This window comes from Thamnophis sirtalis, unplaced genomic scaffold (genome assembly GCF_051295495.1).
Source record: "Thamnophis sirtalis isolate CommonGarterSnake01/CBP01778 unplaced genomic scaffold, rThaSir2_p1.2 scaffold_3, whole genome shotgun sequence".
In the NCBI taxonomy this organism is placed as follows: Eukaryota; Metazoa; Chordata; class Lepidosauria; order Squamata; family Natricidae; genus Thamnophis; species Thamnophis sirtalis.
The window spans coordinates 169,416,960-169,430,275 of NW_028261383.1; the positions used below are offsets into that span (position 1 = coordinate 169,416,960).

At 47.2% G+C, this 13,316-nt stretch overlaps 1 protein-coding gene across 1 annotated transcript in view; it reads right to left on the minus strand.

Annotated features, from left to right (window-relative positions):
- Nucleotides 1–10,495, minus strand: part of BGN (biglycan) — an 85,204-nt gene extending 74,709 nt beyond the window's left edge. The window contains exon 1 of the mRNA XM_087710876.1: nt 10,214–10,495. The gene's annotated coding sequence lies outside the window, so the exon portion shown is untranslated. The remainder of the gene's footprint in view (nt 1–10,213) is intronic.
- Nucleotides 10,496–13,316: the final 2,821 nt, after the last annotated feature.

Genomic DNA, 13,316 nt, shown 5'->3' on the forward strand with positions numbered 1-13,316 from the left:
ATGACATTGGCTGGTAGACGGGACCCGGAGGAGGCCGACCCTGTGCGATCTAATGGGTCTTTGGGAGGTAATTGGCAGCAGGCGGTCTCTCAAGTACCCAGGTCCAATACCCAGCTCAGGAACAGATCTTCACCCTAATAAATTGAACTAACTGTCTCCTGCAAACCCCCCTTCCTCTTTTGCTCCTGTTTATCCCCTATGGGAGGGGCCATTCACCATCCACCTGTGGCTTTGCTCCCGAGTCGGCCCTTGTTTCTTAGCTGTTCCCTTCTCCTGGCAGCTCTGCACATGCGCACATAAGGAACAGGCTCCAGCTGTTCCTCTGACCAATTAATATCCAACTCCGAAGGCAGCTGATAACTGTCGGACAGCACTGGCCCTATCTCTGCCTCCAATGCAGAGCCCTCATCAGAGCCTTCCCCAGACTCCAGGACTGGCCCATGTTCCTCCCCAACCTCCTCACTGTCTGAGTCTGCTACCAGCTCTGCTGGCTGCAGTCGGGCCACAACAATCTGTTCTGGGTAGGAAAGGAAGATTATACAAAGTGGAGAACCCCTGGAATGAATGACTTTTAATTCAACCTTAGCCAAAGCTCAGACTCCTGGGCTAATTGGAAGTTCTCCCTTGCACTCTCGGTGCCCTGTTGCAGAGCTGTTTTGCAATTGTTATTTATTTCCACGACACTTTCTCAGCAGCCTTTTGGAGTGGAATGTGCTCTCCATGATTGTTAATTAGAGCGTGTAGGGGTGGACTTCCTGCAACCAATGATCTTGGACCAGCCTTGAACATGTTCACATCTTGGCCCTGATCTTGCACTTTTCCCCAAATATCATGCAGCGCTCTGCATGAAGCTGTCAATTACAGGCGTTTCCCCCGCTGCGGCTGCCACTATGCCAGAGCCAGATTCTGCTTTTCATGAATAGAGGTGAAGAGTTTTGATTCCTACTCTCATCTGCACTGCAGCCCGGCAAACCTCTCCCCATTTCCAACCTAAAGGATAAAAACTGGAGCTTGCCTTTTCAAATAATTTGGCTCCTTGTCCATACAAAAGGCTCATTTAGGGTCTGAACTTTATTTTTTAAGAATAGTGCCAGTTGGAAGACAATGTCAACATGTGCACCAGGAACCAGCTGGCTACGACACCGGAATCTTCCAGATTTGCAGTCATGTGAGGGTGGGAAAACATGTTGAAAAGGGAGGATAAGTTGCTCTGGTTGGGTGAAAGGAACTATTTAAAAATAAATGCAGATCAATGTTGTTGTTTCACATCTCCTGCATGAGGCGTCCTTTGGACCTTTCTTTGCTGCTATGCTGCAACATTCTGCTTCCATACTGGAGGCAAGAAATTATACCAGCAAAGCATTGAGTATTCCCACAGCTGATCCCCATCCTGACTCTCCTGCGCTTTTCAGAATCACTGCAGTCCCCTGATTTCCCTCCCTCCAAGGCAGTGATGGGTTCCTACCGGTTCAGCCTGGTCGTGGTATGGCGGCCTGGATCGCTGGAACCGGCAGCCACCCAGGCCTGCCATGCCCCTGAACTGGTTCCCCGGTCACCGCCGCCATCTTGTTTTTTAGTTCTGCGCATGCGCACAACAATTTTAAATGAGTTGCGCATGCGCGCATCCAGCGTGTGCACGAGCAAACTGGCAGTAAAGCTAGCCCGAACCCACCGTTGCTCCAAGGCATGAGTGAGAAAGCCTCCTCAATCATGTTATACATCTTGAAGCTGCCCTTACGATAGTGTCAGAATACAGGTAGTCCTCAACTGAGCCCAATTGAACCCAACATCTGGCTTCCCCGTTGATTTTGCTTGTCAGAACACCGCAAAAGGGGGTCACATGAGCCCGGGACACTTCAACCGTCACAAATATGAGTCAGTTATCAAGCATTTTAATTTTGTTCATGTTGAACAAAAGAGAGCCGAGGTGGCGCAGTGGTTAAATGCAGCCCTGCAGGCTACTTCAGCTGACTGCAGTTCTGCAGTTCGGCTGTTCAAATCTCACCGGCTCAGGGTTGACTCAGCCTTCCATCCTTCCGAGGTGGGTAAAATGAGGACCCGGATTGTTGTTATTGGCAATATGCTGACTCTGTAAACCGCTTAGAGAGGGCTGAAAGCCCTATGAAGCGGTATATAAGTCTAACTGCTATTGCTATTGCTATTGACCATGAGGATGCCACAACAGCCGTAAGTGTGGGAAATGGTCATAACTCACTTTTTTCATGCCACTGTAACTTTTAACAGTCACTAAATTAACTGTTGTAAGTTGAGGACTTCCTGTGTATAAAGGGGGAGGGCAGAGTGCGAACCCAGGTGCAGCTCAGGATGTCTGAATACAATCTTATATTAAAGGATGGAAACAAAATGAGGACGAGGTTCGTGAGGATGCCACAAAAAACAGATATTTTTCATCTTGATTAGATATTACCGGTATTTGCAATTCTTATTATGGTTGCATCATGATTAAGTACAATTGGGACAAAGAATTTCATGACTCCCCCGTGGGGGAACCATTTCCAGCTGACACTATAGAAGAAGAATATGGAAGCATATCTCTGAGTTTCAAGAGACAATTTTGCGGTGGGTGTGTGCATGCATGTGCAGAAATAGGTGATAGCTTAATGTTGATGCATTTGCTTTCCAATTTCCGGTGTCTCCAATTAAAAATGTTCAATTAGGAGACCTTGTAGCAACTGTAGGAATTATGATTAATAATGATAGGCCAAATGGACTAATGATCAGAAAGATTCCTGCTGTTTTCAAACTATGCGTCTTTTTGAGTTTAAGATTTAAGATTTAATAAATTTGTATGCCGCCCAATCCCGAAGGACTCCGGGCGACTTACATACAGCAATTCTAAAAAATACTAAAAAAATTAAAATAGAGAGAGAACAAATTAAAAGGCACATCATACACTCAACCTTAGTGGGGTTGGACCTCATTCATGAGGTCAACAGCCCCAGGCCTGCCGGAACAGCCAGGTCTTAGTAGACTTTCGGAAGGCCGAGAGAGTGGGGAGGGTCCGGATCTCTGGGGGTAGATAGCAGTTAGACATATACCGCTTCATAGGGCTTTCAGCCCTCTCTAAGCGGTTTACAGAGTCGGCATATTGCCCCCAACAACAATCCGGGTCCTCATTTTACCCACCTCGGAAGGATGGAAGGCTGAGTCAACCCTGAGCCGGTGAGATTTGAACAGCCGAACTGCAGAACTGCAGTCAGCTGAAGTAGCCTGCAGTGCTGCATTTAACCACTGCGCCACCTTGGCTCGTTCCATAGATCGTTCCATAGGGCCGGGGCAGCAACAGAGAAGGCCCTTCCCCATGGAGCCGCCAGCCGACATTGTCTAGTCGACGGCACCTGGAGAAGGCCCATCCTGTGAGATCTTATCGGACGCTGGGAGGTATGTGGCAGAAGACAATCTCGTAGATATCCAGGTAAAGGTAATAACCAGCACCTTGAAGCACGTTCGGAGACCGATGGGGAGCCAGTGCAACTCGCGGAGGATGGGTGTAACATGGGTGTATCTCGGTACACCCAGTATCTCTCGCGCGGCTGCATTCTGGACCAATTGTAGTCTCCGAACACTCTTCAGGGGCAGCCCCATGTAGAGCGAGTGATTTTTTTTCCACAGCTGGCAATATTCCTTGATTTGTTTACTTGTTACTTGGATTGCTTCTTGTTAGGATGAGTCATTAGTCCATACAACAGTAACCGGTTGCGTTGCTCATCAAGAAATGATGCTTATCCACTGTTTTGTGTGAATTGTGTGCATGTTTGAATCAATCCCTAAGCCTAAGTAATTCACAGGTTGTTATGAAGACAGAAGGAATAACGCCTCCCCACAAACGCTTGGAAGAAAGGTGGAATATATATGTGTGATAAATAAATCAGCTTGAAATTTTGACATAGCATCAGAATGATATGCATAATTAGACTATGCCCATATTGGATAAAGAAATTAGTCACTATTGCTGCATTTCCTGCTTTTTTCATGACTTCATTCCAAACAAATACTACTTATACTCAAGATATTTTCTCCTTCGTTGGGATGTTCAGCCTGAAATTCTAGGCATACTTACCTATACATATTTAACAGGGCTTTCTTTGAGTTGACGAGTCTAGATTAGCATGAAATTCAATGGTGAAAAGAGCAAGGTTCTACATTTAGGCAAGAAAAACGAAATGCACAGGTACACTACAGGTGGTACCTTGCTCAATAGTAGTATCTGTGAGAGGGATCTTGGAGTCCTAGTGGACAACCATTTAAATATGAGCCAGCAGTGGGCAGCAGCTGCCAAAAAAGCCAACACAGTTCTAGGCTACATAAACAGAGGGATAGAATCAAGATCACATGAAGTGTTAATACCACTTTATAAGGCTTTGATAAGGCCACACTTGGAATCCTGCATTCAGTTTTGGTCGCCACGATGTAGAAAAGATGTGGAGACTCTAGAAAGAGTGCAGAGAAGAGCAACAAAGAGGATAAGGGGACTGGAGACTAAAACATATGAAGAACGGTTGCAGGAACTGGGTATGTCTAGTTTAAAAGAAAGAAGGACTAGAGGAGACATGATAGCAATGTTCCGATATCTCAGGGGTTGCCACAAAGAAGAGGGAGTCAAGCTATTTTCCAAAGCACCTGAGTGTAGAACAAGAAGCAGTGGGTGGAAACTAATCAAGGAGAGAAGCAACTTAGAACGGAGGAGAAATTTCCTGACAGTGAGGACAATTAATCAGTGGAACAGCTTGCCTCCAGAGGTTGTGAATGCCCCAACACTTTAAGAAGATGTTCGATAGACATTTGTCTGAAACGGTATAGGGTTTCCTGCCTAGGCAGGGGGTTGGACTAGAAGACCTCCAAGGTCCCTTCCAACTCTGTTATTGTATTGTAACAGTGTGTCAGCCTACTGCAATGGAGAGTATATAATTAAAGCGCTCAATTTGTAGATTCAGTGTCCCTGGCCTTTTCTTCCCTGGTGATTTGTGATATCTTATAGTGGTAGCCATCATCCCTGTGCTAAAGCCTGCTTTGGTTACTGTTGTACTACAAGTCATAATGCTTGGATGAGGCTGAAAGTCATTTGGGGAGAAAGGCACATTTTAATTCCAAATTAATTGCAACTTAAAGCCTCAAAGCTTTGGTTCCAATGTCACCTCCCTCATTCTTAGCCATGGCACCACAGCACCGTTTTACTTACTCATTTCTCCCTTAGCTTTATAACCCACTTGCCTACGAGGTCAGGAGATTAAGGCGGCCTGCCTCTCAAATTTACTCCCATGAAAACAATCCTCTGAACCTGTAAGGATATTTTGCAAGATTGCAGGGATGTTTTAAAGGGGTCTAAACAAAACACAACACCACGGAGATATGGCAGGGGTGGGTTTCTTGCCCCGTTCCAACCGGTTCGGTTGGAACGGGGCCGGCGGCGTCCTCGTGCACGCGCGCGGCGCACGCATGCGTACTAGCGTCTGTGCGATGCTTCAGCTGCTCCTGGAGGATCGCGCAGGCACTGTATGCGTCCTGCGCATGCGTGGAAGCGCAGAACTCGTCAAAACCGGGTAAGGAGCGCGGGCGGGCGGGTGGGCCAGTCGCCGCTCCCGGAAGTTACTTACTTCCGGGTTCGCCGACCAACCGGTTCGCAGGGACCGCCGCGAGCCGGTTGAAACCCACCCCTGAGATATGGTATGCCTTTAAAAAAAAAAAAAAACCCTAGAAGAGTGGGAAAGAACATTGGACTGAGATATTAGGTACACAATGCCTGACAAATTGGTCTCTCCCCTATGATGTAAGGAGAGAGGAAAAATGGGGACAGAATTCCCCATTTTTCCCCATTCCCCAGAATTATAGGTAGCTGGTCGCTACCTATAAAGCCCTACATGGCATCGGACCTGGGTACCTGAGAGACCGCCTCCTGCCAATTACCTCCCTCAGACCGATCAGATCTCACAGGTTAGGTCTCCTCCGGATTCCATCCGCCAGCCAATATCGGCTGGCGACCCCCCGGGGGAGAGCCTTCTCTGTTGCAGCTCCAGCCCTCTGGAATGATCTCCCTGTCGAGATCCGGACCCTTACGACCCTCCCAGCTTTCCGCAAAGCCACCAAGTCCTGGCTGCTCCAGCAGGCCGGGGGGCCTGTGAAACATCCAGCCCCGCGGAAATTGTGAATGTTGTGGTTTTGTTTTTAAAGTGTTGTCTTTGTCTAGTCTTCCCCCTTCCCTTGTCTATTGTGAGCCGCCCGGAGTCCTTCGGGAGTGGGCGGCATACAAGACAAATAAATACAAATACAAATACAATTCAAGTGTCAGGACCATTCAGGACTAGGGCTGCCAGTTTCAACCAGCGGATCCTAGAATCCATCCCGGAGTCCTGATTCCAGCCATGACAATAGCAATATAATAGCAATAGCAGTGGACTTATATACCGCTTCATAGGCCTTTCAGGCCTCTCTAAGCGGTTTACAGAGAGTCAGCATATTGCCCCCAACAATCTGGGTCCTCATTTTACCCACCTCGGAAGGATGGAAGGCTGAGTCAACCCTGAGCCGGTGAGATTTGAACCGCTGACCTGCTGATCTAGCAGTAGCCTGCAGTGCTGCATTTAACCACTGCGCCACCTTGGCTCATGACAATGTGGCCTTTGGTACAATCATGGGAGAAAGGGAAAAGATGGCAACTGGAAAAACCAAGTACAGGATTGACTGACCAACACAGCTCTGGAACAATCAAATTAAAAATAAGAAGCCTGCGGGCCGAGGGGTGGGGGTGGGGGGGGGGGAAATGCCACGTCCTGTGGGTCAGAGGAGCCCGTGTGGCTTTGACATCTGTGGCTCTGCGGAGCCAGCTTGAGGATTCTAATGGCAGGCAGTGGATCATGCCTGCCAGCTCAGCAAGCAGCGGGCTGCCAAAGGAATTGCTCGGCCAAGAAAGGCAGAGTTGGCGCAAGGATGCAGACTTGGCAAGCAGGCATATAGTTTTTTTCTCCCGGGCAGCCTTTCCTCCACAAGCCGTCTGGATCTGCTCTTCCAAAGATGGAGGCAGCAGTAAGGGGCTGTGCTCCCCACATCTGTTGGCTTAAGCTCTTCTGCCACTCCCCTCTTGCTTTATCTGTGAAAGCCACCAACTCTTCCCTGCTATCTCCCATTTTAGCTGGATGCCTCTCGGTTGTTAACCTTGGATCAGCTCAGTTCATCTTAATTTTCTCCCTCTTATTCTCTCTTTCCAACATCTATATAACCATCTTCCCCACCTCCCTGGTGCTCGATCCGCTAAAAGGATTGAGGAGGCTTTGCTTAAACTGGCAGACATGGCAGGTTTCCGATCTTCCCGGAGGGGGTGTGTGTCTCGTTGTCTAATTGCTTCCAAGGGTGGTGGGAATAGGAAGCTCCCGGCTGGCTTTGCAGTTCCGGTTTGCAAACATTTACGCTGGCTATGAATGAAAAAAAACCTCTTCCAGCCTCCTCTGCTCATGTTTCGACTCACACTGGACAAATCCAAGACAGCTTGGATTTAAGAAAGGTTTTTTTTTAAAAAAAAAATGCTATGCTAAATTGAGAAATTAGAGGGGAGAATACAGGGTGTCTCTGTATACCCTTAGCAAAAGATGTCGGGTCTCCGTGTTGAAGAGCCGAGGTGGTGCAGTGGTTAGAGTGCAGCCACTTCAGCTGACTGCTAGCTGCAGTTCGGCGGTTCAAATCTCACCGGCTCAAGGTTGACTCAGCCTTCCATCCTTCCGAGGTGGGTGAAATGAGAACCCGGATTGTTGTTGGGGGCAATATGCTTAGTAAACCGCTTAGAGAAGGCTCTATGAAGCGGTATATAAGTCTAACTGCTATTGCTCTTGCTATTGCTATTATCCCCTTAGCAAGATAGGCGGCAAATAAATTTAACAATAAATCTCTGCCTCTATGCTCTCCAAGTATCAGAAAGATCCGGTGCTGATTGGCTAGGAAAGATAAAACCCAGAAGAGTAACGAATCAAAGAACAGCAACAAAACAGAAAGGTAGACAAAATAAAAGTGCTCTTTTATAGCTTGCAACTCCGTGTGTCGTTTAGGGGAGTACCTGAGAGACCGCCTCCTGCCGATTACCTCTCTCAGACCAATTAGATCACACAGGTTAGGTCTCCTCCGGATTCCATCTGCCAGCCAATGTTGGCTGGCGACTCCCCGGGGGAGAGCCTTCTCTGTCGCAGCTCCGGCCCTCTGGAACGAGCTCCCCGTGGAGATCCGGACCCTTACTACCCTCCCGGCCTTCCGCAAAGCCACCAAGTCCTGGCTGTTCCAGCAGGCTGGGGGGGGAGGGGGGGGCTGAGAAGCATTTACCTCCACGGAAATTGTGAATGTTGGTTTTGTTTTTAATATGTTGTCTTTGTCTCGTTTTCCCCCCTTTCCCTTGTCTTTTGTGAGCCGCCCGGAGTCCTCCGGGAGTGGGCGGCATACAAATAAATAAATAAATAAATAATAAATAGATAGATAGATAGATAGATAGATAGATAGATAGATAGATAGATAGATAGATAGTTGTCCCTGCAAGATGGAATGAGAGGCTAAATGACTCCACAAGGGGCTTAGATGGGGAAGGCAGTGACTTGGAAGCGAGTTAAAATCGCCACGACCAGAGGCAGGACACCTCTGAATATGAGAGATTGACGGAAAATGTCAGGGAAAGGCAGTTTCTGCCCTTCTGGCGAGTTTTGAAGAGTCCTCTGGCAGCTCCCGGGATACGATCAAATCTGGACCAAAAGGCGCTCTTCTGATGGCGAATCTTGCATAATTGCAAGTGGGGCTAGAGGGCGCTAGAGTCAATGAGCAGATCTGAGGCTCTCTTTTTATGGGAACTCAGAAAGACCCTTCGGAGCTGCATCCCCCCCCCCCAAATTCACCCTTTAATTTTAACTTACTAGTTTGCAGAGGCTGAGAATGGGAGATTGCACGAGATGGGGAAAAAACCCCAAAGCGAAAGGGATATAAGAGAGGTGCTTTCAAAACCAAATCCCTTGGAAAGTCCTGCTTTAGAAAAAGGTCTGGTAGATTCAGTTCACTTCTCTTTTTGGATGCAAGGAATTTGGGCATGGAGACCTTTGATATATTAGCTAGATAAGCACAAGTACAGCTCCAGATACAATTCCCTACTTCCAGCTTGGTTGATTATGGGAATTGTTGAGGATTGCCCCAGCCAGTTGACACATTTACTCTGTTGCAGAAAAATCTATACTTAGAAATAAGAAAGATCCATATTCATGGATTTCCGCTCCTACAAATGCTGGGATCTAAGACAAAAACCATAGATGAACATGCACAGCTTCTACCCCACAATATATGCCATCTCTCCTCACTTCCTCAAGGCTGAACTCCCCAGTGAATGCCATCTCGTCTCCAACTCAGCCGCACCTAAGTGTGGACCAAGCCCAGTGTTTGAGATGATAGTCCCAAATTCCCTTCTTAGTAGGGTTGGAGCCATCCTTCAAAAAAGGTTGGAGACGCACCGTAAGGGAGCCTGAATGAAGGGTGGCTAGCTGCTGAGATTCCTTGTGTTACACACCTATTGCAGTTCCTCTCCAGCTACAACACAGGGGTTCCCTAAAAGATCTTTCCAGGGAGCGAGAATGAAACGATCAAATAAGTCTTACGAGGTTAGGCAGCTGCCGAGCAGATGAAAGGAAACCTGAGAATAAGGGAGCTTAAGAACAAGCTGTTAACAGTAGGATTCTCATCGGTTTACGGGGAGGGGGAGCAAAATGTGGGGAATGACAACCAGAGAGAACAATTCCAACCCTTACGTACACATGAAATTTATGCGGCTAGAGAAAGGGTGCGTGAGACGTAGAAATGCAGGACTCTTACAATTTATTCCTAAGAGCCTAAGAGAAGTGATAGTTAGAGCGGGGATGTGGGGGGAGAGAGACAGGGTGATGGGACGGTAAGTGGAACAGAGTGGATTTTTAAAAAAAAAAATTAGGGAGGAGGAACTTCTACTGGGTTTAGAGTAAAAGAACATTGTGGCTTAAGTTGAGGGCGAAAGCAAAGGATGTAAAAATTCAAATCCCCAGTTTCTGCTGGTTCCGTGGCTGAAATTCCTGTGTGGTCCACTGCATTTAATCCATTTGCCCCAAAGACTCTCCAAAGGAGAGAACAAAACAAAACAAAAACTCCACACCAAACTTTGGAAAGTAAGTTAAGAGAAGAGAAAGGGAAGGGAAAAAAGAAAAAATACCTTCAGATCAGAGTTTGGTCCTCAGAATCACACCTTGAAGCAGATCTTTCTTCTCCACCCAAGCGCCTTCTGCTTGGCTGCCTCGTTAAAGTCCGTCCTTTTTTTCTATTCCTCTGCTTGTTTGTTTTTTTTTGTATGTTTCCCCCCTCTCACTTTTGCCAGCAGACTGGAGCTGAGTGTGTGTCTCAAGCCCTTCGCAGGACTGGAGGAGGCTGTACTGTACTAGAGGGGATTGAGAGGGGTTGACTTCCTTGTAGGCAAGCTGGTTTCAATGAGGTACAGAGCTCACACACACACGCTCACACACACGCACACACAAATGACTTCAGGGGCTGAACCATCATGTGGTTTCCATCAACCACCTGCCAAAAAACAGGGGGGAAAAAATTAAAAGAGGGAGAAAAAACCGCTCAACCTCAAGGATGGAAGTTTGCAGCCACTTCTCTCCTCCACTCCAGAATGACAGACCCTTTTTCGCCTGTTCTTTTCAAAGTAGTCACAAGAGTTTGTGGGTTGGGAGGACAGCAAGGAAACCAAACTGGTCCCCCCCCCCCGAAAAAAAAGTTGTTGGAGAAGGGAGGGGGACAACACAACAACAACAAAAAGAAAATCTCTCTGACTTGGTGGCGCCAGAAAGGATGGCTTTTGTGTTGGTTTAAGGCCATGCAAAATATTTGTCTTCCCTGACTGGGGGAGCCTGGCTTGTGATAAACTTAGAAGAAAGGAAGCCATCTTGTTGGTAAAGAAATGGTTCTGTGCTTTGAAGAAACAATCAATGGAAGAAGATAAACAATAAAGGGGCTGAGGGGAAGTCCTGGGATACGAAAGGATGAGAAATAAGAATATAGTACGAAGAGGGGAATGGGGGGAGATGGATCGTTGAGTATACAGCATGCTTTATGTAGAATAACGATGGAGAGGCTTAGGGTGAGGTATAGTAATTCATCGGAGTGCAGCCTCTTGCAGCCCAGAGTAACTAATGGCTGTTGGACATGGATGAGAGGAATAGTAATTAACAATTTCCAGAGGGCCCTTTTCCTCCCCTCTCCCGGGGAGGCAGACAGAAACATAAGAACTCGGCTGAATTATGCATCCGTTTATCTAGCCTTCTACAATTTTATTTATGATGGGACTGCAAATTCCAAAAATCTATAGTTAAATCCCCTGAGAATTGTGGGAGTTGGGACGGTGCCAGCTCGGGAAAAAATGATTTATTGTGGTTGTTTTCTCATCCCACCAAAAAGGGAAACCTTTTTGTCAGAAACAAGCAGAGGATGGAAACAGAGGGATGCCACACCTGGATGCATAAAGTTGTTATGGAAATCGGTCATTTTGCAGTGAGTGAAATGACAAAATTCACCAATAAAAAAAAGGACACAACATTCTTAACATAACCAATTGAAATTAAAACAAGATAAAAAGAAATAAATAGCAATAGCAATAGCAGTTAGACTTATATACCGCTTCATAGGGCTCTCAGCCCTCTCTAAGCGGTTTACAGAGTCAGCATATTGCCCCCAACAACAATCAGGGTCCTCATTTCACCCACCTCAGAAGGATGGAAGGCTGAGTCAACCTTGAGCCGGTGAGATTAGAACCGCTGAGCTGCAGATAACAGTCAGCTAAAGTGGCCTGCAGTACAGCACCCTAACCACTGCGCCACCTCGGCTCAAGGGGAAAACAAGGGGAAAGGAAAACATATAGAGCGTGTATTCCATTAATCCATATAACCATCTAAACAGGCTCCGTTTTAGTATGGGATTCCCAGGCTAGCTGACAAAGCCATGTTTTAAGGGTCTCCCTGATGGCCAATAGGTTTGGGTTCAACCTTATTTTGGGGGGGTGATTAGTTCCAGGTGACCCTGAGTGGGAGTTTTGAGTGGAATGATGTTCCACAAGGAGAGGGCTTAGTAGAAAAGGCTTTCTTCCTAGGTTCCACACAACAACATTCCCTAGCCAATGGGACCCACAATGTTCTGGCCCCCTCATCCGTCCAGTAACGAAAGCCGAGACAAGCTTAACTAGAATGTACTTTAATAGCAAGAAACCAACATCTCGGTGGCTGAAAGCCAAGCAAACAAACAGATAAGGACCTTGGCAGCAACTCAGACAAACCTTGGCAGCAATCCAGCCTGCCAAGTTAGTTACAACAGTTCTCTTTAGTCAATGCGTTAACTTCTGCAAAAGGGGTGTGTGCACAAGCAGTCTTTTTTATAGTCTAGAGAGGAGCCTAATGACCACCAGCTGAGTGCAATTACCTCCAGTACTTGCGTAACTGTTCCTATTAGCTCTTCGATTCCGGGCATCCAGAAACAACTCACTGCTGGCTTCTGGATCACTCTCCCTTGTCTCCTCCCCACTGGTCCAAGGCTCAGGTGCCACTGGTGGCCAACTAGTCTTTCTGGGCCCTGCTTGAAGCCGGAACCCTGTCCAGGGTCCTCCATATCCTCCAGGGCCAACTCATAGGGGCCCTCACTCTCAGAGTCTGGTGGCAGCTCCAACGTCTCCTGCTGGGCCACAACACCACAACATGCCTTTCCTGTCAAATATGATGCATGTAACTGGGGAAAGGCAGCCCCTCAAATATCCCAGTCACATGCCACGTAAGGCTTTAAAGGCATTTTGAATTGAACCCAGAAGCCAACTGACCACCAATGCAGCTTGCATAGCAGAGGTGCATTGTGCACAGATCTTGGAGCACACAATAACTGCCTATGTCGCTGCATTTTGTACCAACTGAAGCTTCTGGATACTCTTCAAAGGCAAAGACATTGCAATAGGGCACAAGTGACTGATAGTAGAAAGTTGACATTGGGTTCAAATAAGTAAATAAGTAAAACATTCAGGCTCGTTTTATTATTTACTACTTTGCCAGTGAGCTGGGGTGGCACAGTGGTTAGAGTGCATGGACTGCAGGCTACTGCAAGCTGACTGGTAGCTGCAGTTTGGCAGTTCAAATCTCACCAGCTCAAGGTTGACTCAGCCTTCCATCCTTCAGAGGTGGGTAAAATGAGGACCCAGATTGTTGGGGACAATAGGCTGACTCTGTAAACCACTTAGAGAGGGCTGTAAAAGCACTGTGAAGCGGTATATAAGTCTAAGC